The sequence below is a fragment of the Pseudorca crassidens genome, chromosome 7, assembly GCF_039906515.1.
Source record: "Pseudorca crassidens isolate mPseCra1 chromosome 7, mPseCra1.hap1, whole genome shotgun sequence".
NCBI lineage: Eukaryota > Metazoa > Chordata > Mammalia > Artiodactyla > Delphinidae > Pseudorca > Pseudorca crassidens.
The window spans coordinates 112,411,222-112,438,641 of NC_090302.1; the positions used below are offsets into that span (position 1 = coordinate 112,411,222).

A 27,420-nucleotide genomic window follows, 5' to 3' on the forward strand; every position below is an offset into this window, starting at 1 on the left:
CTCTTCATTCAGTTAAAATCATGACATTCTGCTTTTCCACCCTCTGTACACTTCTTCTTCGTTTTTTTTTGTGTGTGTGTGGGGGGGTGGTCACCCACAGCTATCTGGTCTCTGTATTATCTTGGAAAGATTTAGCACCTGGCTCATAACTAACTCTTCTGTTCTCTTGGTGACTTCAACTTACATGTGATTAAACCATCCAGCTTACTAGCCTCTAAGACCCTTGACCTGTAGATCTCTAGTGACATTTTGCTTCATTCTATCCAACTACCTTATTCCCATGTTATATCATGGATCTTATCCGCAGAAATCACGTTACCTTCAAAACTAATTTTAACCTGCAAAGTCTTCCAATATAACCTATATTGTATGTATATAAGCATTAACTTTATTATTTGACATCACTGAGATCCTCAATTTCTTTCAAAAATTCATAAATTGTAAACTCCTTCTTTCACAATCATGTGGAAACTCTCCGTTCCTGGAGGGTCTTAACTTACACATGTGCAGAAAATTTTGCTGGAAAAAAATCACATATTGGACAAAACTGTCTCACTCTATGTTCATGATCACTGATCTCCATGGGTCCTCAACCCTACCTAGTAACTGCACTATCTTTACTCTTGAACATCTGCTCTTACTGTGATGACTATTTCTCATATTCTCACTTATCAACCCTTCTTCACATGCATCACTTTTAGCTTCTGAACTTGTCTTTTACTTTCTAAGCAATCCAAAATCTTTACATCTTATTCTTATTTTCCACCACCAAATGTGCAAATCTACCTGTCTTCTTCTTTTCAGTAAGTTACAGTGAATCACAATGAGAACTACAATGGGCATGCGATTCTCCCTTATCAAATGTAAGTTTCTCCATTTGTGCTGTAGACTCAAAGACTTTATTTAACACCTTAAATTATACATTTTCATTCCTAAACAGTCAAGATCTCTTATTCTCTAGCGTAGAATATCATCTTACAAACAAGTTCTCCGTTGACACACATGTTGTTCCAGGTTCCTTTTTTCTATATTTTTACAATACAATTATTTCCAAATAGTTTTCAGTTGACCACATTTTTATTCATAAACCCAGTAGTACCTGCTTTTCTGTCCCACCACATTTCTGGAAGTCCTCTTGGAAAGCTGATGGTCTCCAGGGTGCCAACTCTTAGCAGGCACTTGAGGAACATGATCTATGTAGTCTGTCTGTTCTCTGTTGTTCAAAGTCACACACTCCCTTGTTCTTGAAACACTCCCTCCTCTTAGTCCCTGTGACTCCCTTCCTTTCCTACTAATTGGAGTGTTGGAAATACTTTGCTCTTTCTGGTCTCTAAATTCTGGGCGTTTAGTCATGAGCTTCTATGCTCCTTTCTCTGTAACCTGTCCTGGATGCCCTCAACTGATTCTGTTATTTAAAATACAATCAGATGACTCTACTTATTTCCCAAGGAAAGGCCATGAATTTAGATTATAATTAATAACCTAAAAGCTATGTTTATATATCACATATGGAAAATTTATCATATTCAAAAAGTATTCACTATCTCCTACCTCAAATGTGTTTTCTTATCCTAGTGTTCTTCTGCTTAGTAAATGGCACCACCATCCACCTGGTTGGCCAAGTCAGAAACTATTAGTATAATCTTTGATTCCTCTCTCTTTTACTTCCCACATCCAATCCATCAATGCAGTCCTGGATATGCTACCTCAAAATTATATCTCAAGACAAATATCATATGATATAACTTATATGTGGAATCTAAAATGATACAAATGAACTTATTCACAGAACAGTAATACACTCACAGACATAGAAAACAAACTTATGGTTACCAAAGGGGAAAGAGGGGGAGAGACAAATTAGGATTTGGGGATTAGCAGATAAAAGCTACTATATATAAAATAGATAAACAACAAGGGCCTACTGTATAGCACAGGGAACTATACTCAATATATTGTAATAACCTATAATGGAAAAGAATCTGAAAATGGATATATATATATATATATATATATATATACACACACACACACACATATATATATATATAAACTGAATCATTTTGCCATACTCCTGAAACTAACACATTGTAAATTAACTCTACTTCAATAAAAAAAGAAAGTCACTTTGATATTATGCAAGAAAAACAATTATATCTCATACTTGCCCATTTTAAACATTGAAAAATAAAACAGCTATAATTTGGACTTACCTAATTAAAAGGCATTTTGGTGGAGAAGGAAGTAGGGGTCTTCTGCATTTAGATGAATATTACTGTTAAAAATAAGGTAACAGAAAGTTAAAATATCCCAATTAATTTTCCCTATGTACCTGTTTTTATTTCCTTCCAAATTTTAATATTCTTCAGCACCACCCATTTTTTAAATCAAAAACTCTTATAAAGTATTCCCTTTTAGAAAATAAATTAATGTATATTACTATAATTTTCTTTTTACCCAATTCTTTCTTTTGAAAATTTATTCTTCCATTCCTTCTGACATCCTAAATAAAATCATCACCAAACCAAGCCTTTGTTTTTATAACCTGTCATTACTTTTTCCAGCTGGATATAAGTCACACCTAGGCATATCTATTATAGTTGTTGAAATTTTTTTTAAAAAAAATTAAAGCCGACAGAGAAAAAAATACATTACCTTCAAACTATGTCTCAGTAATTATCAAACCAACTGTAACAAAATGACAAATTTAAAATGCTAAAAGAAAATGTTTCAACCTAGATTTCTACCCAGTGAAGTTATCTTGCAAACATCAACATAAACATCGTTTTTAGAAAGACAGAAAGTGAAAGCATTAACCTCTAAAAATTTTGACACTAAAGGATACATAAAAGGTGGTTTTTCAGGAATAATAACAATGATCTCAGAAGACAGTACAAAATTATAAAGAAAAAGAATGAAGTTAAAGTGCTAATATATGTATAAACATAAATACATACTAAATACATATTCACTGAGCAAAATAACAGTAATGTCTTAAAGAATTTAAAATATTTCTTGAAATAAGTCCATTACAACAGTAATGCAAAGAGCACAAAAAGGTCATCAATTTTAAGAATTCAAAGATGCCTTCATATTTAGATGGTAAAAATGATAATTTTATTGAGATATCTCAAGGAACTGGTCATCTTTATAATGATTAACAAAGATAATCAAAGAATAGATGATTAGCAAGTTAATAGAAAATAAAATAATAAGATTATCAGGCTGGACTAAAAAATATAAAGCAACTATATGAGGCTTATGTGAGTCACCACTTAAAGCTAAGTAAACAGAAAGTTCAACAAAGAATAAGAAAGACAACATTTAAAACATTAGCCAAAAGAAAGCAGTGTAACTATTTCAATGACAGCCAAAACGGTCCTAAGGAAATATAACTTGAGACAGAGAAACATTTCATAGGAATAAAGCATTCAAATTTGCAGAAAGATATCTCAATCCACACTCTGTATATACTTAATACCTTACCTTCCAAAACATGTAAAGAAAAAATGGAAGGTGAAATGGACAAATTTCCCATCACAAAAAAGCCCTTAACCCATCTCATTTAATAAGTGATAGAATAAGCCAACTAAAAATCAATAAGTCTACTGATTAAATAACATCTAACCTGCACAATCAACAAACTTGTCCCAGTTGATTACCTACCTGTCATTCATATTATATACATACACACACACACATATATATACAAACAGATATATGTATATACACACGTGTGTGTGTCTATATATATATATATATATATATATATATTTATACTGCTAAAAGCATACATAGAGTAGATAAGCTTGTTAATGGTGTTGGTTATATCTTACTTAATCCATCTATCTATCTATCCATCCATCCAAGCTGGCTTAAAGTTAAGACTGAGTCCACATAAGGAACATCTTAGCAATTAATATGCATCACGAGTGTAGCTGCTGTGCCTGTTAAATTAATGTTAAACTTTCAAAAATCATTGTGTTGTAATTTTTTTTCACAGCTATACACATGTGTGTAGACAACTTTATTCATAAGGTCATTTAAAATAAACCTATTTGTATGGTTTCATCAAAAGTAGCACATTTTTCTTATCTCAATTTTTACCTGTTGCACTAAAACAATCCCAAAATTGTATGGGATAAAATAATTTCTATGATGTATTCATTTCCTAGGGCTATCATAACAAATGACCACAAACTGAGTGGCTTACAACAACAGGAATTTATTCTCCCACAGTTCTGGAGGCCAGAAGTCTGAATTCAAGCTGTCAGCATGGCCATGCTCCCTCTGAAGGCTCCAGGAGAGAATCTCCTGGCATATTTTAATTTATGGCAGCATAAGTGCAATCTCTCTGTGGCCTCTCCCCTGGGTCTCTGTGTACAAATCCTCCTCTCCTTTCCCTCCTAAAGACATCACCAGTCATTGGATCGGGGGCCTGCTACGATTTCTTCTTGAGACCCTCAACTAGTTACATCTGCAAAGGCCATGCTTCCAAATAAGGTCACATTCTGAGGTTCTAGGTAGAGAGAAACATTGTGGGGGGGGGGGGACACAATTCAACCCGATACATACAATTTCCTTTTCCTTTCTTTTCTTCTTTTGATATAACTATTATCTATCTCACTACCATTTCACTGACTTCTATGTAATTTCTCAAAATTATGGTAAGAGGTGGTTTCTAAATAGCCTAAGAAATTGTCTTTCCCAAACCACACAAAAACGAAATGGTGGGCTCTAATTACAGTATTCCAGATTCTCAGCCCACCTAGGAATATGTTTTCCTTGAAAAAAGAATCACAATCAATGAATGGATATTAGATATTTGCGTCAAGTAGTCCAGTGTTCAAATCCAAGGCCTCTTAACTGCATGAGGCTATAAGTTTCCATAAGTATAAGCTTATGAAGTATAGGCTTAAAGTGGATGATTATCTATGGAAATCTGTGATAATTAAATAAGATGATGCAAATAAACCTGCTAACACAACCAAAGGGACACAGTAGGCAGTCCACACGATGTAGTCTACTGCCACCTGACTCACCCAATGAATGTCATAGTGACACTTCACATAATGTCAATAGTATGGGTTGCTTTAGGTTTGCCTGCTTGAGCTCACAAAGATGCAGCAAAGTCTGAGTTCCACAATCAGAGATGGATATTAAGCCTCGATGACTCCTTTTGACTACAGAGAATAGCCTGGATAAGCTGTTGATCATCCCTAACAGAATACAGCGGCTATATCATTGACTCCCCATTTCTTTGCTCTGTTTCATTTATTCTTGTAGTTATTTATCATAACAATAATACTGCAGTTTTATAGAATATTGTCTTTCTGAGCAAAAACTGGGGGTTTCAAAGTATACTCTGAGGAGGGGACCTTCAAGATGGCAGAGGAGTAAGACGTAGAGATCACCTTCCTCCCAACAAATACATCAGAAATACATCTACATGTGGAACAACTCCTACAGAACACCTACTGAATGCTGGCAGAAGACCTCCCAAATGGCAAGAAACTCCCCACATACCTGGGTAGGGCAAAGAAAAAAGGAAAAATAGAGACAAAGGAACAGGGATGGGACCTGCCCCTCTGGGAGGGAGCTGTGAAGGAGGAAAAGTTTCCACACACTAGGAAGCCCCTTCACTGGTGGAGACAGTGGGTGGCAGGGGAGAAGCTTCGGAGCTACAGAGGAGAGCGCAGCAACAGGGGTGCAGAGGGCAAAGTGGAGAGATTTCCACACAGAGGATCGGTGCCAACCAGCACTCACCAGCCTGAGAGACTTGTCTGCTTAACTGCCAGGGAGGTTGGGGGCTGGGAGGTGAGGCTTGGGGCTTCAGAGGTCAGACCCCAGGGAGATGACTGGGGTTGGCTGAGTGAACACAGTCTGAAGGGGGCTAGCACACCACAGCTAGCTGGGAGGGAGTCTGAGAAAAAGTCTGGACCCGGCGGAGAGGCAAGAGACCACTGTTTTGCGGTGTGCAAGGAGAGGGGATTCAGAGCACCGCCTAAATGAGCTCCAGAGGTGGGGGCGAGCCATGGCTATCAGCGCGGACACCAGAGATGGGCATGAAATGCTAAGACTGCTGCTGCAGCCAACAAGAAGCCTGTGTGCAACCACAGGTCAATATCTACACCTCCTCTCCCGGGAGCCTGTGTAGCCCGCTACTGCCAGGCTGCACATCTCAACGCTAAGGCCAAACTCCACTCAACAACCAGCAAGCTACAGTGCTGGACACCCTATGCCAAACAACTAGCAAGACAGGAATACAACACCACCCATTAGCAGAGAGGCTGCCTAAAATCATAATAAGGTCACAGACACCCCAAAACACACGACCGGACGTGGTCCTGCCCATCAGAAAGACAAGATCCAGCCTTATCCACCAGAACACAGGCACCAGTAACCTCCACCAGGAAGCCTACACAACCCACTGAACCAACCTTAGCTACTGGGGTCAGACACCAAAAACAACAGAAACTATGAACCTGCAGCCTGCAAAAAGGAGACCCTAAAAACAGCAGGTTAAGAAAATGAGAAGACAGAGAAACACACAGCAGATGAAGGAGCAAGGTAAAAATCAACCAGACTAAACAAATGAAGAGGAAATAGGCAGTCTACCTGAAAAAGAATTCAGACTAATGATAGTAAAGATGATCTAAAATCTTGGAAATAGAATGGAGAAAATAAAAGAAACATTTAACAAAGACCTAGAAGAACTAAAGAGCAAGCAAACAATGATGAACAACACAATAAATGAAATTAAAAATTCTCTAGAAGGCATCAATTGCAAAATAACTGTGGCAGAAGAATGGATAAGTGACCTGGAAGGTAAAATAGTGGAAATGACTACTGCAAAGTAGAATAAAGAATGAAAAGAATTGAGGCTATTCATAGAGACCGCTGAGGCAACATTAAACACACCAACATTTGAATTACAAGGGTCCCAGAAGAAGAAGAGAAAAAGAAAGGGACTGAGAAAATATTTGAAGAGATTATAGTTGAAATCTTCCCTAATATGGGAAAGGAAATAGTTAATCAAGTCCAGGAAGTGCAGAGAGTCCCATACAGGATAAATCCACGGAGAAACACACCAAGACACATATTAATTAAACTATCAAAAATTAAATACAAAGAAAACATATTAAAAGCAACAAGGGAAAACAACAAATAATATACAAGGGAATCCCCATAAGGTTAACAGCTGATCTTTCAGCAGAAACTCTGCAAGCCAGTAGGGGGTCGCAGGACACATTTAAAGTGATAAAAGGGAAAAACCTACAGCCAAGATTACCCTACCCAGCAAGGATCTCATTCAGATTTGATGGAGAAATTAAAGCCTTTACAGACAAGCAAAACCTAAGAGAATTCAGCACCACCAAACCAGCTTTACAACAAACGCTAAAGGAACTTCACTAGGCAGGAAACACAAGAGAAAGAAAAGACCTACAATAACAAACCCAAAACAATTAAGAAAATGGTAACAAGAACATACATACTGATGATTACCTTAAATGTAAATGGATTAAATGCTCCAACCAAAAGACATAGACTGGCTGAATGAATACAAAAACAAGACCCATATATATGCTGTCTACAAGAGACCCACTTCAGACCTAGGGACACATACAGACTGAAAGTGAGGGGATGGAAAAAGATATTCCATGAAAATGGAAATCAAAAGAAAGCTGGAGTAGCAATTCTCATATCAGACAAAATAGAGTTTTAAATAAAGACAATTACAGGAGACAAAGAAGGACACTACATAATGATCACAGGATCAATCCAAGAAGAAGGTATAACAATTGTAAATATTTATGCACCCAACATAGGAGCACCTCAATACATAAGGCAAATGCTAACAGCCATAAAAGAGGAAATCAACAGTAACACAATCATAGTAGGGGACTTTAACACTGCACTTTCATCAATGGACAGATCATCAAAAATAAAAATAAATGAGGAAACAAGAGTTTTAAATGATACATTAAAGAAGATGGACCTAATTGATAATTATAGGACATTCCATCCAAAAACAACAGAATACACTTTCTTCTCAAGTGCTCATGGAAGATTCTGCAGGATAGATCATATCTTGGGTCACAAATCAAGACCAGGTAAATTTAAGAAAATTGAAATTATATCAAGGATCTTTCCCGACAAGAATGCTATGAGACTAGATATCAATTACAGGAAAAAAATCTGTAAAAAATACAAACACATGGAGGCTAAAAAATACACTACATAAAAACCAAGAGATCACTGAGGAAATCAAAGAGGAAATCAAAAAATACCTAGAAACAAATGACAATGAAAACACGATGACCCAAAACCTATGGGATTCAGCAAAAGCAGTACCAAGAAATTTATAGCAATAAAATCCTACCTCAAGAAACAAGAAACATCTTAAATAAACAGCCTACCCTTACACCTAAAGCAATTAGAGAAAGAAGAACACAAAACCCCCAAAGTTAGCAGAAGGAAAGAAATTATAAAGGTCAGATCAGAAATAAATGAAAAAGAAATGAAGGAAACAATAGCAAAAATCAATAAAACTAAAAGCTGGTTCACTGAGAATATAAACAAAATTGATAAACCATTAGCCAGACTCATCAAAAAAGAAAGGGAGGGCTTCCCTGGTGGAACAGTGATTGAGAGTCCGCCTGCCGATGCAGGGGACACGGGTTCGTGCCCTGGTCCGGGAAGATCCCACATGCTGCGGAGCGGCTCGGCCCGTGAGCCATGGCCGCTGAGCCTGCGCGCCTGGAGCCTGTGCTCCTCAATGGGAGAGGCCACAACAGTGAGAGGCCTGCATACCGAAAAAAAAAAAAAAAAGAAGACTCAAATCAATAGAATTAGAAATGAAAAAGGAGAAGTAACAACTGACACTGCAGAAATACAAAGGATCATGAGAGATTTCTACAAGCAACTCTCTGCCAGTAAAATGGACAACCTGGAAGAAATGGACAAATTCTTAGAAAAGCACAACCTTCTGAGACTAAACCAGGGAGAAATAGAAAATATGAACAGACCAATCACAAACACTGAAATTGAGACTGTGATTAAAAATCTTCCAACAAACAAAAGCCCAGGACCAGATGGCTTCACAGGTGAATTCTATCAAACATTTAGAGAAGAGAAAAAAACTATCCTTCTCAAACTCTTCCAAAATATAGCACAGGGAGGAACACTCCCAAAGTCATTCTTGGAGGCCACCATCACCCTGATACCAAAACCAGACAAAGATGTCACAAAGAAAGAAAACTACAGGCCAATATCACTGATGAACATAGATGCAAAAATCCTCAACAAAATACTAGCAAAGAGAATCCAGCATCACATTAAAAGGATCATAAACTATGATGAAGTGGGATTTACCCCAGGAATGCAAGGATTCTTCAATATACATAAATCAATGTGATAAACCATATTAACAAAACTGAAGGAAAAAAACCATATGATCATCTCAATAGATGCAGAAAAAGATTTCGACAATATTCAACACCCATTTATGATAAAAGCCCTCCAGAAACTAGGCATAGAGGGAAATTACCTCAACATAATAAAGGCCATATATGACAAACCCACAGCCAACATCATCCTAAATGGTGAAAAACTAAAACCATTTCCACTAAGATCAGGAACAAGACAAGGTTGCCCACTCTTATCACTATTATTCAACATAGTTTTGGAAGTTTTAGCCACAACAATCAGAGAAGAAAAAGAAATAAAAGGATTCCAAATCAAAAGAAGAAGTTAAGCTGTCAATGTTTGCAGATGACATGATACTATACATAGAGAATCCTAAAGATGCTACCAGAAAACTACTAGAGCTAATCAATGAATTTGGTAAAGCAGCAGGATACAAAATTAATGCATAGAAATCTCTGGCATTCCTATACACTAATGATGAAAAATCTGAAAGTGAAATTAAGAAAACACTCCCATTTGCCATTGCAACAAAAAGAATAAAATATCTAGGAATTAACCTACCTAAGGAGACAAAGGACCTGTATGCAGAAAATTATAAGACACTGATGAAAGAAATTAAAGATGATACAAGTACATGGAGAGGTATACCGTGTTCTTGGGCTGGAAGAATCAATACTGTGAAAGTGACTATACTACCCAAAGCAATCTACAGATTCAATGCAATCCCTATCAAACTACCAATGGCATTTTTCTCAGAACTAAAACAAAAAATTTCACAATTTGTATGGAAACACAAAAGACCCCAAATAGCCAAAGCAATCTTGAGAAAGAAAAACAGAGTTGGAGGAATCAGGCTCCCTGACTTCAGACTATACTACACAGCTACAGTAATTAAGACAGTATGGTACTGGCACAAAAACAGAAATATAGATCAATGGAACAGGATAGAAAGCCCAGAGATAAATCCACGCACATATGGTCACCTTATCTTTGATAAAGGTGGCAGGAATATACAGTGGAGAAAAGACAGCCTCTTCAATAAGTGGTGCTGGGAAAACTGGACAGCTACATGTAAAATAATTAAATTAGAACACTCCCTAACACCATACACAAAAATAAACTGAAAATTGATTAAAGACCTAAATGTAAGGCCAGACACTATCAAACTCTTAGAGGAGAACATAGCCAGAACACTCTATGACATAAATCACAGCAAGATCCTTTTTAACCCACCTCCTAGAGAAAGGGAAATTAAAACAAAAATAAATAAATGGGACCTAATGAAACTTAAAAGCTTTTGCACAGCAAAGGAAACCATAAACAAGACGAAAAGACAACCCTCAGAATGGGAGAAAATATTTGCAAATGAAGCAACTGACGGAGGATTAATCTCCAAAACATACAAGCAACTCATGCAGCTCAATAACAAAAAATGAACAGCCCAATCCAAAAATAGGCAGAAGACCTAAACAGACATTTCTCCAAAGAAGGTATACAGATTGCCAGCAAACACATGAAAGAATGCTCAACATCATTAATCATTAGAGAAATGCAAATCAAAACTACAATGGGATATCTCACACCAGTCAGAATGGCCATCATCAAAAAATCTAGAAACAATAAATGCTGGAGAGGGTGTGGAGAAAAGGGAACCCTCTTGCCCTGTTGGTGGGAATGTAAATTGATACAGCCACTATGGAGAACAGTATGGAGGTTCCTTAAAGAAGTAAAAATAAAACTATCACATGACCCCAGCAATCCCACTACTGGGCATATACCCTGAGAAAACCATAATTCAAAAAGAGTCATGTACCACAATGTTCATTGCAGCTCTATTTACAATAGCAAGGACATGGAAGCAACCTAAGTGTCCATCAACAGATGAATGGATAAAGAAGATGTGGCACATATATACAATGGAATATTACTCCGCCATAAGAAGAAACGAAATTGAGTTATTTGTAGTGCGGTGGATGGACCTAGAGTATGTCATTACAGAATTGAAGTAAGTCAGAAAGAGAAAAACAAATACTGTATGCTAACACATATATATGGAATCTAAAAAAATAGAAATGATCATGAGGGACCTTGGGGCAAGACAGGAATAAAGACACAGACCTACTAGAGAATGGACTTGAGGATATGGGGAGGGGAAGGGTAAGCTGTGACAAAGTGAGGGAGTGGCATGGACATACATACACTACCAAACGTAAAAGACATAGCTAGTGGGAAGCAGCTTCATAGCACAGGGCGATCAGCTCGGTGCTTTGTGACCACCTAGAAGGGTGGGATAGGGAGGGTGGGCGGGAGGGAGACGCAAGAGGGAAGAGATATGGGGATATATGTATATGTATAACTGATTCACTTTGTTATAAAGCAGAAACTAACACACCATTGTAAAGCAATTATACTCCAATAAAGATGTTAAAAAAAGAAGTGGTACATGTATATAATGGAATACTACTCAGCCATAAAAAAGAACGCAATGATGTCTTTTGCAGCAACATGGATGCAACTAGAGATTATCATACTAAGTTAAGTAAGTCAGAAAGAGAAAGACAAATACCATATTCTATTGCTTATATGTGGAATCTATAATATGACACAAATGAACCTATCTCTGAAGGAGAAACAGATGACAGACATAGAGAACAGACTTGTGGTTGCCAAGGAGGAGGGGTGTGGGGGAGGATGCAGTGGGAGTCTGGGGCAAACCAGCATATATAGGATGGATAAACAACAAGTTCCTACTGTATAGCACAGGGATCTGTATTCGATATTCTGTAATAAACCATAATGGAAAAGAAGAAAAATCACTCAAGACAGGGACCCAGTAAGTTATCAGGTTTCTAGTGCCCAGAAATAGTTCCCTATTTCCCTGTGTCTCATGCCCTGGGGTGAACCCAGGCCTGCACCCTGCCAGCTAACTGTTAGTAAGCTACCCAGATACAAACAGATAATACTAATTATTGTTATACCTCTAAGTCTATTCTGTTAGAGATAAATATGAGTTCATATATTAACAAAATATATTTTGTAACTTGTTAAAATTTTTGACCATGTACTTATACTAGCACTGATTCTTGTACACATTAAGATATTTAAATGGACATATTTATTGCATCATATAAATATACTATGTTTTAAATCAACATTCTAGTACATTACTAAATTTATTATATATATGTTGAAACATCCTAATAGCCAAATAATTCGAGATATTTTTAATTATTAGCTTAGGAAGAAATTCTGGCAACTCTAGCTCCATCAAAATATTTAGGCCATTTACTGTATACTTCCAAATCATCCTCCAAAAACTTTTTCAAGTTTGCACTCTTCAAACAGGAGTGTACTTTCCTAAATATTTGCTGGTTTAGTCAATGAACTGTTTTATTATTTAATATATATTCTGTTATTTTCCCTTTACTCAGGATTGATTTATAATCTCATTCCATTATTTATAATTTATCTCCTTGTCATTCTTTACTCATATTTACACCACTGTGGTCAGCAAAACTAGCTCATAAAAATTCTATTTTGGAGAATGTATTAGAGTTTCTACTCTGTCATAGATACCTATATATCATTTATATATAAATGATTCCTTAGTATTTAAAAATAGTGTGTATTATACCTTATATCCTATATAATACAACACAGGTATGAATTTTGTTTAGCAAATATCCTATAAGCATATTTCTGTTACTTTGAATTTTTTAATATTTAAGTTATCAAAATTGATCAATGTAGAAAATATTTTAAAAGTTCAAAAGCCCATGAAATTCCATATCATCTTAACAGAGTAACCATCATTTCTATTTCGCTGACTCATATATTCATAAATGTTCACATAAAGATGTACATCTTTTCATAATTTTAATTCATTATAAAAATATTTTTTCTAATTTTATATTAATCAAATTTTCTCATACATGTTGGTTTTATTACTGACTTTTTTTTTTGTAGTTTTTGCTTTCTACCCAAAGATAAGAATATTCTCATCCCAGTCAGAGAAGAATGCATAGTGAGGAGAAAGCTTTCTCAGCCTGTGCATTCACCTTAATTTACATGAGACATCTCAAAAGTCAGAGAGAGTCTATAATATGAAACCTTTTTTCAATTTTGCAATATTATAACTGTACAAATGCTCTCAGACTTTGACCCTTATAACATCTTCCTACAAAAATAATGGACATGGCTAGTTTTCTTGGCTGGGAGCAGTGAGACCCAATTCAGATTCACAAACCAGACAATGGGCAGGTTGCCTTGAAAACTGACCTGTAGAGAATACTGTTCTAAAAAGATGAGTTAATGAGACTGCAGATGTAGAAATGTCACTTGCAAGAGCACTTAAGAATTGACATGAGAACCAGAGATGGAAGACAGCATACCCGGCATGGATGTGTTGTCTCTCACCATTAAACAACTACAGCCATCCTGCACTCCACAGTCACATGTTGTTCTGTTGTCTCCCATGGTACCCAACCCCATCTAACTGAAGCCAGGAAGGCAGGGATTGTTTTCCTTTATCTCAGAAGCTACAATAGTGTTCAGCACAGAAGTTCTTCAGACATATTTGTTGAATGAATAAAAATGACTATACATACACACATATATACAGGCATAAACATGTATCTGTTATAAATACAAAGTAAACTGTGTTGGAGATTGGTATCAATATTGACCAAATGAAGGTCAGATTCTAATGAGTCATCATCAGGGCACCTTCCTTGCATTTCTCACTAATTATAAATAATGGAGATTTCTCCAGTTCACCTAATATATATCTATATGTATTGTTTATTTGTTTTGGCCTCAAGACATCCGTTGGAATAGAGTAACACAATATTCTAAAAAAAAAAAAATCACCTACTGATACCTTTTTTTAAAGCTATTTTCTACTAGCTTAAACAATACTACCTACTTCATAGCACAGAGAGCTCTACTCAATACTCTGTAATGGCCTGTATGGGAAAAGAATCTAAAAAAGAGTGGATATATGTATATGTATAACTGACTCACTTTGCTGTACACCTGAAACTTACACAACATTGTAAATCGACTATACCCCAATAAAAATTTTTTAAAAGTCCTATATTGAACAACTGGGTACATATACTGTTACTTACTAGAACTCTTATTTTCAAAGAATACTACCAAGTATTTGGATTTCATGTTGAATGGTAGGTTTTATTTTTATTTTAATTGGTAACAATTATGATTAAGTATGCCAAAAGATGTGACAAATCACAATTCCATTAGACATTTTGTAGTAGACTTTCCTCACATCCCCATCAGTAGTGGGTGTTATAACTTAAAATATTTACCACTCTGAGAATTAGAAACAAAAGCTAATTGCTACCTTATTGGTATTTCTTTGACTAAAAATTAGACTGAGCACTTTTCAAGTTTTATTTTAGGAATTAGGATTTGTACCTCTTTGAATTATCTCTTCATAATTTTGTGATTTTTCTTTGGATTGTCCTTTCCTTAGCAATTAAAAAAATATTATCTATTTCTCAAATGCATGTCAAGTATTTTTCAAACTAATATTTGTAAATTTTACTTTTAATTTAAGGATTTTTACATTACATGTAGTCAAGTATGTCTAAATATGTAAAGTAGGGTCCCAAATCAACTAGTTTATTTTAATACAGACACATAGCTAGTTGTAACAAAGGCAAATTGACTACAAAGTTTTGTTATTGAATTGAAATACCACTTTTTTCATATATTAAATTCTCATTAAACAGGGATATGAATATGTATATCTCCCATATATTAAATTTCACTGATCTATTTGATCTATTCCAATATTTTATTGAAACACATTGATAATATAGTCTCATTCCTTGTAATCAAGTCCTTTTTCTATTTTTCTTATATCCTTAGCTATGCTCAGAAATCAAGCTTCCATGTATAGCTTTATGGGATTTTATACAATTCTCCCATGCCTTTTCCTGACAAAATATCACTACTGAATTTTAATTAGAGCCACATTCTTATTTATATGTTGAATTTGTGGTATTAGAAGGAAATTAAGTTATTTATACCTTACCCTTGATTTTCATAAAAACATATAAAGAAGTAAATAAAAATTTACAGTTACAAACTTTATTATGATATTTGCTGCTGGGTTTTTACTTAAACCATTTTTTTTACATTTTATTTAAAGGACTTTTTAACTTTCTATTTAGTTTTCTTTTTTTCCTGCTCAGCTGAATTTTACTGAATGCTATTTCTAAGTTTATTATTAATTGTTTTTTCTTCTTGCTTAACTTGTTGATTTAGGAAATATGTTGATAGAATGTGTAGATTGAATCCTTGATTACAACTATATCTTCCTGGAGCAAGTTTTAATTGTTGTACATGTAACACTTTACCAAACAGTAGATTATTCTATTTTATAATTCTTTAAAATTATGCATCTCTAGAAATCAATTTATATCTAACTTTTTCTTATATCTTCCTAAGTTTTAAGGATTAAACTTTTATGACCTAGAATATATTAAATCATATTGGAATTGTTTGTTTCGTAAAGGTTCGATTGCCCTCAGTTGCAAAATACCTGATCCTGGTGTCTGTGGTAAAATTTTAAAAAGAGCAAAAATTGTGTCTCTTTTGCTCTTTCAATATACTTAGAGCTAGGAAAAGTGTCTGAAACTGGCATTCAGTAAACATTTGTTGAATAAAGGAAGCATTCCTTTATATGCTAAAGACTTTACCTCATTAATTATTTAAAGTAATTCTCTAAGGTTTAGTAAGTATTGCTTCAGATGAGACAGATAAAGTTTAAAGAGGTTAAGAAATTCGCCATCAGTCATGAGAGTCTCTAAATGGTTGAGTTATGATTTAAACCCAAGTATGTCTGAAACTAAGGCCCATGATTTTAAATTCTGGACATTTTAGAAAAAAATTCTGCCACATGCATTCATATTAATTATTACACTTATTTATTAATTTCCATATACTTTCTGAAGACACAAGTTCTCTGAACTTCCACATTTGTTCATAATACATTCCTCCAAAGCTATCCACTAAGTGAAATTTAGCACGTGCCATTATTTTAATGTATCCTTGATTTTTAAAATAAATTAAAAATAAATGAATAAACCTAAGCACTTAAAATTCAGCTTTGCTTTTATAATTTTGAATTAACCAGGAATCCATCCACATATGGAAATGTGCTTTCAGGGGAAAACAGGTTTATAACACTGAGGATCATATATCATACTCATTCACTAGCTCTTTTAAAGAGCTCAAGTTGATTAACTATACAAAAGAACTAAAGATAATCAGATGAGATTGAGCTAGGGGAATTATAAATTGCATTCAGAGAAAACTTTTCTACCAATCTTAACTATTATTCTGAGGAAAGATTTTGAAAATTAGATGCACAATGAATAATGGTAAAAAAAAAAACCCACAAAAAAATATGAGTGAGAATAAGAGAATAGATACATGTCATGTGTCTTAGCTTTCTTTCTTAGGTGAATCCATTATATTTAACAAACTATTCACATCAGCTTACAGTTATGCAGAAAGTTCCTGAATTTGTTGGCTATCCAACACCGTAAAGTACTTAATACTTTTTAAGCCTTTGAATCTTTTTTGAAAATGTCCCCTATTTACTACAAAATGGCGAGCAGCCTCATTTTGAGAACTTTAAATAAAATCAAACCATTCTTCTCCATTCAAGTTTGAAAATCCGTAAGTTTGATTTTTAATTGACAAAGAATAGAAAACATTATAAACACTGTGGTGTAATCTTGCAATAATAGCAAATATAAAACTCATTAAAAAGTTTTTTTCTCTTATGCCTGAAATAAAATAAATTGTTCTATTATATACTTCTTGGATTATACATCAACAACATGCTTTGGATTATACTTTAACAACATTTTGCAAAGAATTATTATAAACTTATTTCTATGTAAATAGAAGCTCCAGGTATAATTCCTTAAGTGTTGAGATGAATATATACCAAAAAATGGCTTGAGTTGGAAAGAAATTATGACCTTTAAAAAATCTCAATAAATTACTATTATTTACAAACACCACAGGAAAGGAAATTTCATCCCTATAACTGTGATTACTTTATAATAAAAGCAAAAATCTATAAAGAATTTATAATATTTACAGTGGCTGTAGATATTTGCATGTTAAAAATTTTAAGTAGGCAGTCAATAATCAGAATGAAAGCATGTTGTTAAAGTATAATCCAAGAAGTATATAAAAGAGCAATTTATTTCAGGCATAAGAGAAAAAACTTTTTAATAAGTTTTATATTTGCTATTATTGCAAGATTACACCATGGTGTTTATAACGTTTTCTATTCTTTGTCAATTAAAAATCAAACTCATATAACTTAAAATTATGTGTGTTTGTTTAATGACTATAATTGTTGGGAATTCTTTAACTTTTAATTTTATTGGAGTATAGTTGATTTCCAACATTGTGTTAGTTTCAGGTGTACAGCAAATTATTGGTTACAAAGAATGTTCAGAGAGGCATTGAGTAATATACATACTTTGAAAATAATTTCAAATTTGAATCTGAGTTCATTTTATATTGTTATTAATTTTCTTTTATATTTTGTTATATTTTTATTTTCTATTATTATATAATAAGAAAATAGAATTTCTTTATTTTAAAAAGAAAATTTTGAGTTATCATTTTACAAAATAATGATGGTTATAGAAGATGCTAAATTAATACTTGGAGAAATATGTCATAATCTGTGGTTATTCACAGTGACATTTGACATCTCACATCTTCTTTTCCAACATTATTCTATTAAAAAGAATGTGATTGGGGCTTCCCTGGTGGCGCAGTGGTTGGGAGTCTGCCTGCCAATGCGGGGGACACGGGTTTGAGCCCTGGTCTGGGAAGATCCCACATGCCACGGGGCAACTAGACCCGTGAGCCACAACTACTGAGCTTGCACGTCTGGAGCCTGTGCTCCGCAACAAGAGAGGCCGCAACAGTGAGAGGCCCACGTACCGCGATGAAGAGTGGCCCCCACTCGCTGCAACTAGAGAAAGTTCTCGCACAGAAACGAAGACCCAACACAGCCAAAAAAATAATAAATAAATAATTTTTTAAAAAAAGAATGTGATTATCCAATTATCTCTTTATACCAATGTGGACTCATGGATATTTATTTTATTCTATGAGTTGAGTCACACTACATTAAAATTATTAATATTAAAGTGCTAGGGAATAGTGTATTCAAGAATTTATAGTTCTTTCCTATAATCATTTTTTTGGAATACAAAATTTTCCCTATTTTGCCAGAAGTATCCCTGTCAAGCTAACTTCTTTGCAATTTTGTTATATAACAATTACTTTTAAGCATTTTCTTAGTTTTTGGTCAAAAAGATGTTATGAGTTTATCTTCTACATTGCTTATCCCAGCCCTGGTATCGGATCATCCTCCAAGAAGCCCTAGTTCCATTCATTGTAGAAGGGCATTTAGACACCAAGACTGGAGTGTTAGATGTGCTCACTGCTACTGATATGTTACTACCTTCTCAGTGGACATAGCTAAGAAACAGGTGTATGTGTCTGCATGCATCTAGTTTTATTTCCACACCTATCTGTCTGTATACCTATTTTAAAACTATTAGTACATATTGATATTTCTGATTTCATGAACATCACAGGGTTTCCTGGTTTTCTCCCTACTTTATTTATAACTCCTTTCTTCAAGAACTGGTTTTTATTATCCACAAGATATTTACTAATATGTTCAAATGTAGAATGCACATGCCCTAGAAAATGAGCCCCATTTAATTAGATCAGGCAGTGGAGAAATTTATGCCACACATTATGGAAAGCAGTAAAGCAATGAGCTGGTAATTATGATAACATAATCAGTGGCTGTTAGCTGAGTGTGATACCAAGAGTCATGAATAGCTTAACAATGAGATCAAGGAAAGACAGTCAAAGAGCATACAGCTCAAACCACTGTGATCCAAGGGTGTCCTGTCCAAGGCTACAATCTATAAAGAGCAATATCAGAAATTACATATTGCAGGAAAAATAGACTTTACTGAAATAGTCCAGCCAAGCAAGTAAACCAACAACAACACGTTCTAGCAGTGAGGTGTAAATCAGTATCCAGAGTTGCTACAATATATTATAAAAAATTCATGACATTCAAAGAAATAGGAATATGTGACTGTTACAGTCATTTCCATTCAACACTGTAATGTTGATTGTACCAGGGCAACTAGACAAGATAAAGAAATAAAAGACACCCAAATTGCAAAGAATTAAAACTATCTGTATTTGCAAATAAAATCGTATGTGTAGAATATGTTAAGAAATCAGGTAAAAAATACCTCTAGAATCAATAAACAAGTTCATCAAGGTGTCAAGAGTTCAAGATTAATAACGAAAAATCAACCAGCAATGAAATATCAAAAAATGAAATAAACAATTCCATTTACAGGGGCATCAAAAAGAATAAAATACTTAGGAATACAGTTTAAAAGAGAAATGTAAAAATTGTATTCTGTAAACTCTAAAACATTGTTAAAAGAAATTAAAGACAATATAAATAAATGGAAAACATCCATGCTCATGGACCAGAATGTAACATCATTAAGATAGCAACAGTCCTTAATTTGTGGACTCAATGCAATGCATATCAAAATTATGAATGTCACTTTTTAAAATAGATATTGAAAAACTAATTCTAAAAAATTATATGGAAATTTAAGGGACACAGAATAACACAACTAATCTTGAAAAAGAAAGAACAAAGCTGAAGCATTCATACATTCAAATTTCAAAACTTAATAGAGAGGTACAAGAATAAAGACAATGTGGTAGTTGCATAAGGATAGACATATAGATTAATGAAATACAATTGAGAGTCCAGAAATAGACCCATATATTTATGGCCAGTTGATTTTTAATCGGTGTGCCAAGGCAATTTAATGTGTGAAGAGTCTTTTCAAGAACTGGTACTGGACACGGGAGGTTGTGCAAGATGGCGGAGTAGAAGGACGTGTGCTCACTCCCTCTTGTGAGAGCACTGGAATCACAACTAACTGCTAAACAATCATCGAGAGGAAGACACTGAAATTCACCAAAAAAGATACCCCACATCGAAAGACAAAGGAGAAGCCGCAATGAGATGGTAGGAGGGGCACAATCACAATAAAATCAAATCCCATAACCACTGGGTGGGTGACTCACAAACTGAAGAACAATTATACCACAGAAGTCCACCCACTGGAGTGAAGGTTCTGAGCCCCAAATAAGGCTTCCCAACCTGGGGGTCCAGCAATGGGAGGAAGAATTCCCAAAGATGGAAGGCTAGTGGGATTTGATTGCAGGACTTTGACAGGACTGGGGGAAACACAGACTCCACTCTTGGAGGGCACACACAATGTATTGTGCGCGTCGGGACCCAGGGGAAGGAGCAGTGACCCCATAGGAGACTGAACCAGACCTACCTGCTAGTGTTAGAGGGTCTCCTGCAGAGGCGGGAGGCAGCTGTGGCTCACTGTGGACACAAGGACACTGGCAGCAGAAGTTCTGGAAAGTACTCCTTGGCATGAGCCCTCCTGGAGTCCACCATTAGCCCCACCAAAGAGCCTGTAGGCTCCAGTGCTGGGTTGCCTCAGAACAACCAACCAACATGGAGGGAACTCAGCACCACTTATCAGCAGACAAGTGGATTAAAGTTCTACTGAGCTCTGCCCACCAGAACAATACCAAGCCCTACCCACCACCAGTCCCTCCCATCAGGAAGCTTGCACTAGCCTCTTAGATAGCCTCATTCACCAGAGGGCAGATAGCAGAAGAAAGAAGAACTACAGTCCTGCAGCTTATAGAAAAAAAGTCACATTCACAGAAAGACAAAATGAAAAGGCAGAGGACCATGTACCAGATGAAGGAACAAGATAAACCCCCAGAAAAACAACTAAATGAAGTGGAGATAGGCAACCTTCCAGCAAAAGAATTCAGAATAATGATAGTGAAGATGATCCAGGACCTCAGAAAAAGAATGGAGGCAAAGATTGAGAAGATGCAAGAATGTTTACCAAATCCTAGAAGAATTAAAGAACAGAGATGAACAATGCAATAACTGAAATGAAAAATACACTGGAAGGAATCAATAGCAGAATAACAGAGGCAGAAGAACGGATAAGTGACCTGGAAGACAGAATGGTGGAAATCACTGCCATGGAACAGAATAAAGAAAAAAGAATGAAAAAAATGAAGACAGCCTAAGAGACATCTGGGACAACATTAAACGCACCAACATTCGCATTATAGGGGTCTGAGAAGGAGAAGAGAGAAAGGACCTGAGAAAATATTTGAAGAGATTATAGTCAAAAACTTCCTTAACATTGGAAAGTAAATAGCCACCGAAGTCCAGGAAGTGCAGAGAGTCCCAGGCAGGATAAACCCAAGGAGAAACATGCCGAAACACATAGTAATCGAATGGACAAAAATTAAAAACAAAGAAAAATTATTAAAAGCAACAAGGGAAGAAAACCAAATAACATACAAGGGAACTCCCATAAGGTTAAAAGCTGATTGCTCAGCAGAAATTCTACAAGCCAGAAGGAGTGGCATGATATACTTAAACTGATGAAAGGGAAGAACCTACAACCAGGATTACTCTACCCAGCAAGGATCAAATTCAGATTTGATGGAGAAATCAAAAGCTTTACAGACAAGCATAAGCTAAGAGAATTCATTACCACCAAACCATCTCTACAACAAATGCTAAAGGAACTTCTCTAAGTGGGAAACACAGGAAAATAAAAGGACCTACAAAGACAAACCCAAAGCAATTAAGAAAATGGTAATAGGAACATACATATCAATAATTAACTTACATGTGAATGGATTAAATGCTCGAACCAAAAGACAAAAAACTGGCTGAATGGATATAAAAACAAGACCTGTATATATGCGGTCTACAAGAGACCCACTTCAGACCTAGGGACTCACACAGTCTGAAAGTGAGGGGATGGAAAAATATATTCCATGCAAATGGAAATCAAAAGAAAGATAGAGTAGTAATACTCATATCAGATAAAATAGACTTTAAAATAAAGACTGTTACAAGAGAAAAGGAAGGACACTACATAATGTTAAAGGGATCAACCCAAGAAGAAGATGTAACAATTATAAATATATATGCATCCAACATAGGAACACCTCAATACATAAGGCAAATACTAACAGCTATAAAAGAGGAAATCGGCAGTAACACAATAGTGGAGGCCTTTAACACCTCACTTACACCAATGGATAGATCATCCAGACAGAAAATTAATAAGGAAACACAAGCATTAAAGGACACAATAGACCAGATAGATATAATTGATATTTATAGGACATTCCATCCGAAAACAGCAGATTACTCTTTCTTCTCAACTACACACAGAACATTCTCCAGGATGGATCACATCTTGGGTCAAAAACCAAGCCTCTGTAAATTGAAGAAAATTGAAATCATATCAAGCATATTTTCTGACCACAATGCTATGAGATTAGAAATAAATTACAGGGAATAAATCATAAAAAACACAAACACATGGAGGCTAAACATGTTACTAAATAACCAAGAGATCACTGAAGAAATCAAAGATGAAATCAAATAATACCTAGAGACAAATGACAATGAAAACACGATGATCCAAAACCTATGGGATGCAGCAATAGCAGTTCTAAGAGGGAACTTTATAGCAATACAATCCTATCTCAAGAAACAAGAAAAATCTCAAATAAACAATCTAAACTTACACCTAAAGCAATTAGAGAAAGAAGAACAAAAACCCCCAAAGTTAGCAAAAGGAAAGCAATCATAAACATCAGATCCCAAATAAATGAAAAAGAAATGAAGGAAATGATAGCAAAGATCAATAAAACTAAAAGCTGGTTATTTGAGAAGATAAACAAAATTGATAAACCTTTAGCCGGAGTCATCAAGAAAAAGAGGGAGAGTACTCAAATCAATAAATTAGAAATGAAAAAGAAGAAGTTACAATGGACACCACAGAAATACAAAGGATCATAGGAGACTACTACAAGCAACTCTGCCAGTAAAATGGACAACCTGGAAGAAATGGACAAATTCTTAGAAAGGTATAACCTTCCAAGACTGAACCAGGAAGAAATAGAAAATATGAACAGACCAATCACAAGTAATGAAATTGAAACTGTGATTAAAAATCTTCCAACAAACAAAAGTCCAGGACCAGAGAGCCTCACAGGTGAATTGTATCAAACATTTATAGAAGGGCTAACACCTATCCTTCTCAAATTCTTCTAAAAAATTGCAGAGGAAGTAACACTTCCAAACTCATTCTATGAGGTCACCATCACCCTGATACCAAAACCAGACAAAGATACTACAAAAAAAGAAAATTACAGACCCATATCACTGATGAATATAGATGCAAAAATCCTCAACAAAATACTAGGAAACAGAATCCAACAGCACATTAAAAGGATGGTACACCATGATCAAGAGGAATTTATCTCAGTGATGCAAGGATTCTTCAATATGCAAAACAAACAATGTGATACACCACATTAACAAACTGAAATAAAAACCATATGATAATCTCAATAGATGCAGAAAAAGCTTTTGACAAAATTCAACACCCATTTGTGATAGAAACTCTCTAGAAAGTGGGCACAGAGGGAACCTCCCTCAACATAATAAAAGCCATATATGACAAACCCACCAAAAACATCATTCTCAATGGTGAAAAACTGAAAGCATTTCCATTAAGATCAGGAACAAGACAAGGATGTCCACCCTCACCACTATTATTCAACATAGTTTTGGAAGTCCTAGCCCCGGCAATCAGAGAAGAAAAAGAAATAAGCGGAATACAAATTGGAAAAGAAGAAGTAAAACAGTAACTGTTTGCGGATAACATGATACTGTACATAGAGAATCCTAAAGATGCCACCAGAAAACTACTAGAGCTAATCAATGAATTTGGTAAAGTTGCAGGATACAAAATTAATGCACAGAATCCTCTTGCATTCATATACACTAACAATTAAAGATCTGAGAGTGAAATTAAGGAACAATCCCATTCACCATTGCAACAAAAAGAATAAAATACCTAGGAATAAACCTACCTAAGGAGGTAAAAGACCTGTACTCAGAAAACTGTAAGACATTAATGAAAGAAATCAAAGATGACACAAACAGATGAAGAGATATACCATATTCTTTGATTAGAAGAATCAGTATTGTGAAAATGACTATACTACCCAAAGCAATCTACAGATTCAATGCAACCCCTATCACAGTACCAATGGCTTTTTTTTTTTTTTTACAGAACTAGAACAAAAAATCTTAAAATTTGTATGGAGACAGAAAAGACCCCAAAGAGCCAAAGCAATCTTGAGAAAGAAAAACGGAGCTGGAGGAATCAGGCTCCCTGATTTCAGGCTATACTACAAAGCTACAGTAATCAAGACAATATGGTACTGGCACAAAAACAGAAATATAGATCAATGGAACAGGATAGAAAGCCCAGAGATAAACCCATGCACCTATGGTCAGCTAATCTATGACAGAGGAGGAAGAATATACAATGGAGAAAATAAAGTCTCTTCAATAAGTGGTGCTGGGAAAACTGGACAGCTACATGTAAAAGAATTAAATTAGAACACTCCCTAACACCATACACAAAAATAAACTCAAGATATATTAAAGAGCTAAATGTAAGACTGGACACTATAAAACTCTTAGAGGAAAACATAGGAAGAATACTCTTTGACATAAATCACAGCAAGGTCTTTTTTGACCCACCTCCTAGAGTAATGGAAATAAAAATAAACAAATGGGACCTAATGAAACTTAAAAGCTTTTGCACAGCAAAGGAAACTATAAACAAGACGAAAAGACAACCCTCAGAATGGGAGAAAATATTTGCAAACAAATCAATGGACAAAGGATTAATCCCCAAAATACATAAATAGCTCATACAGCTCAATATCAACAAAACAAATAACCCAATCAAAGAATGGGCAGGAGACCTAAATAGACATCTCTCCAAAGAAGATGGCCAAGAGGCAATGAAAATATGCTCAACATCATTAATTATTAGAGAAATGCAAATCAAAACTACAATGAGGTTCACCTCACACCAGTTAGAATGGACATCATCAGAAAATCTAGTAATCACAAATACTAGAGAGGGTGTGGAGAAAAGGGAACCCTCTTGCACTGTTGGTGGGAATGTAAATTGATACAGCCACTATGGAGAACAGTATCGAGGTTCCTTATAAAACTAAAATAGAATTCCCATATAATCCAGCAATCCCACTACTGGGCATATACCCAGAGAAAACCATAATTCAAAAAGATACATGTACCCCAATGTTCATTGCAGCACTATCTACGATAGGCAGGTCATGGAAGCAACCTAAGTGTCGATCGACAGACGAATGGATAAAGAAGATGTGGTACATATATACAATGGAATATTACTCAGCCATAAGAAGGAACGAAACTGGGTCATTTTTAGAGATGTGGATGGACCTAGAATCTGTCATACAGAGTGACGTAAGTCAGAAAGAGAAAAACAAATATTATATATTAACACACATATGTGGAATCTAGAAAAATGGTACAGATGAACCGGTTTGCAAGGCAGAAATAGAGAGGGATGTAGAGAACAAATGTATGGGCACCAAGGGGGCAAAGCGTTGGGGGGGGGGGTGGGGGGTGAATTAGGAGATTCAGATTGACATGTATACACTAATTTGTATAAAACAGATAACTAATAAGAACCTGCTGTATAAAAGTAAAATAAAATTAAGTGAAAACCAAAAAAAAATTTTAAATAAACACATAGGAAAACAGAAAAAACAAAAAAGAACTGGACCAACTGAATATCCACATGCAAAACAACAGATTGGACCCCTTCCTTACAGCATAAAAAATTAACTCCAAATGATTAAAGACCTAACTGTAAAATCTAAACTCTAAACCTAAATTCTAAAACTATAGAAATATTAGGAAAAAGTTAGGTCTAAATCTTCATGACCTTGGGATAAGCAATGGCTTAATTATGACATCAAATCCACAAGTGAAACAATAATAAATAAAATGGACTTAATCAAAATTATAATTTAATATGCTGTAAACAACACCCTAAGAAAGTAAAAAGAGGGAAGTGAAGTCATCAAGATGATGACATATGTCATTTCTAACATTGCTGCCCATTCACAAGAAGAACAACTAATAACTGTTTATGGACAAGACACTATGGAGAGAATTTTAGAACATGAGGGTGAGCTGAAACACCCCCTGTGCCACAGACACGAAGACAGACCACTTTAGAAGGTAAGAGGAGTGGCTGTATGTGACCTCATTGCCCCTCCCCCAGTGCAGTGCAGTGCAGCACCACTCCAAGAAGTCTCCCCTGAGCCTGCAGTTTCTCCAGTGTGAAAAGAGAGCCCTGGGTGGACATACAGCTGGCCCAGCATTGTGGGTCACTTCCTGGCAGCCCCTACTCCAGTCTAACCCCACTAGGGTTGCAGGAGAATGTACAGGGCTGACCACTGGGAATCTGATTGCAACAACCAGCACTCAGGTCTTGGCAGACAGAGTTCCTACATGCAGCACCCAAACCGTAGTCCAACCAGCAGCTCTGCTCATCTGAAGATCCAACTTGTGGCACAGTCCGACCAGTGAACACAGCAGTGTGCAGGTCTGTCTGATTCTGGTCCTCAAACAGTCTTTTTTGACCTGTAACCTGGTCTGCCTCTGCCAGTTAGGGGAGCTGAGTCATCTGTGCCAATTGTTCAGTGTAGCTTCAGGCTGCTCCCAACCAGAAAACCTGATCAGGAAAACCAGGGAGACTTCTTGGAGTTGGACCCTCCAACCCACCTAGGCAGAGGAGCTCAGATATAACCCCTCCCACTGTTAAGTGAAGCTCCCAGCCCCGCTCAACTGGAAAGCCTGGTCAGAACAACCTGGAAAGCTGT

General features: G+C 35.6%; 1 long non-coding RNA gene across 1 annotated transcript in view; it reads right to left on the reverse strand.

The window, feature by feature from the left end:
* The window catches only part of LOC137228226 (uncharacterized), an 81,200-nt gene that overhangs the window by 26,327 nt on the left and 27,453 nt on the right, over positions 1-27,420 (reverse strand). The window contains exon 2 of the long non-coding RNA XR_010945213.1: positions 2,214-2,275. This is a non-coding gene — a long non-coding RNA (uncharacterized lncRNA). The remainder of the gene's footprint in view (positions 1-2,213; positions 2,276-27,420) is intronic.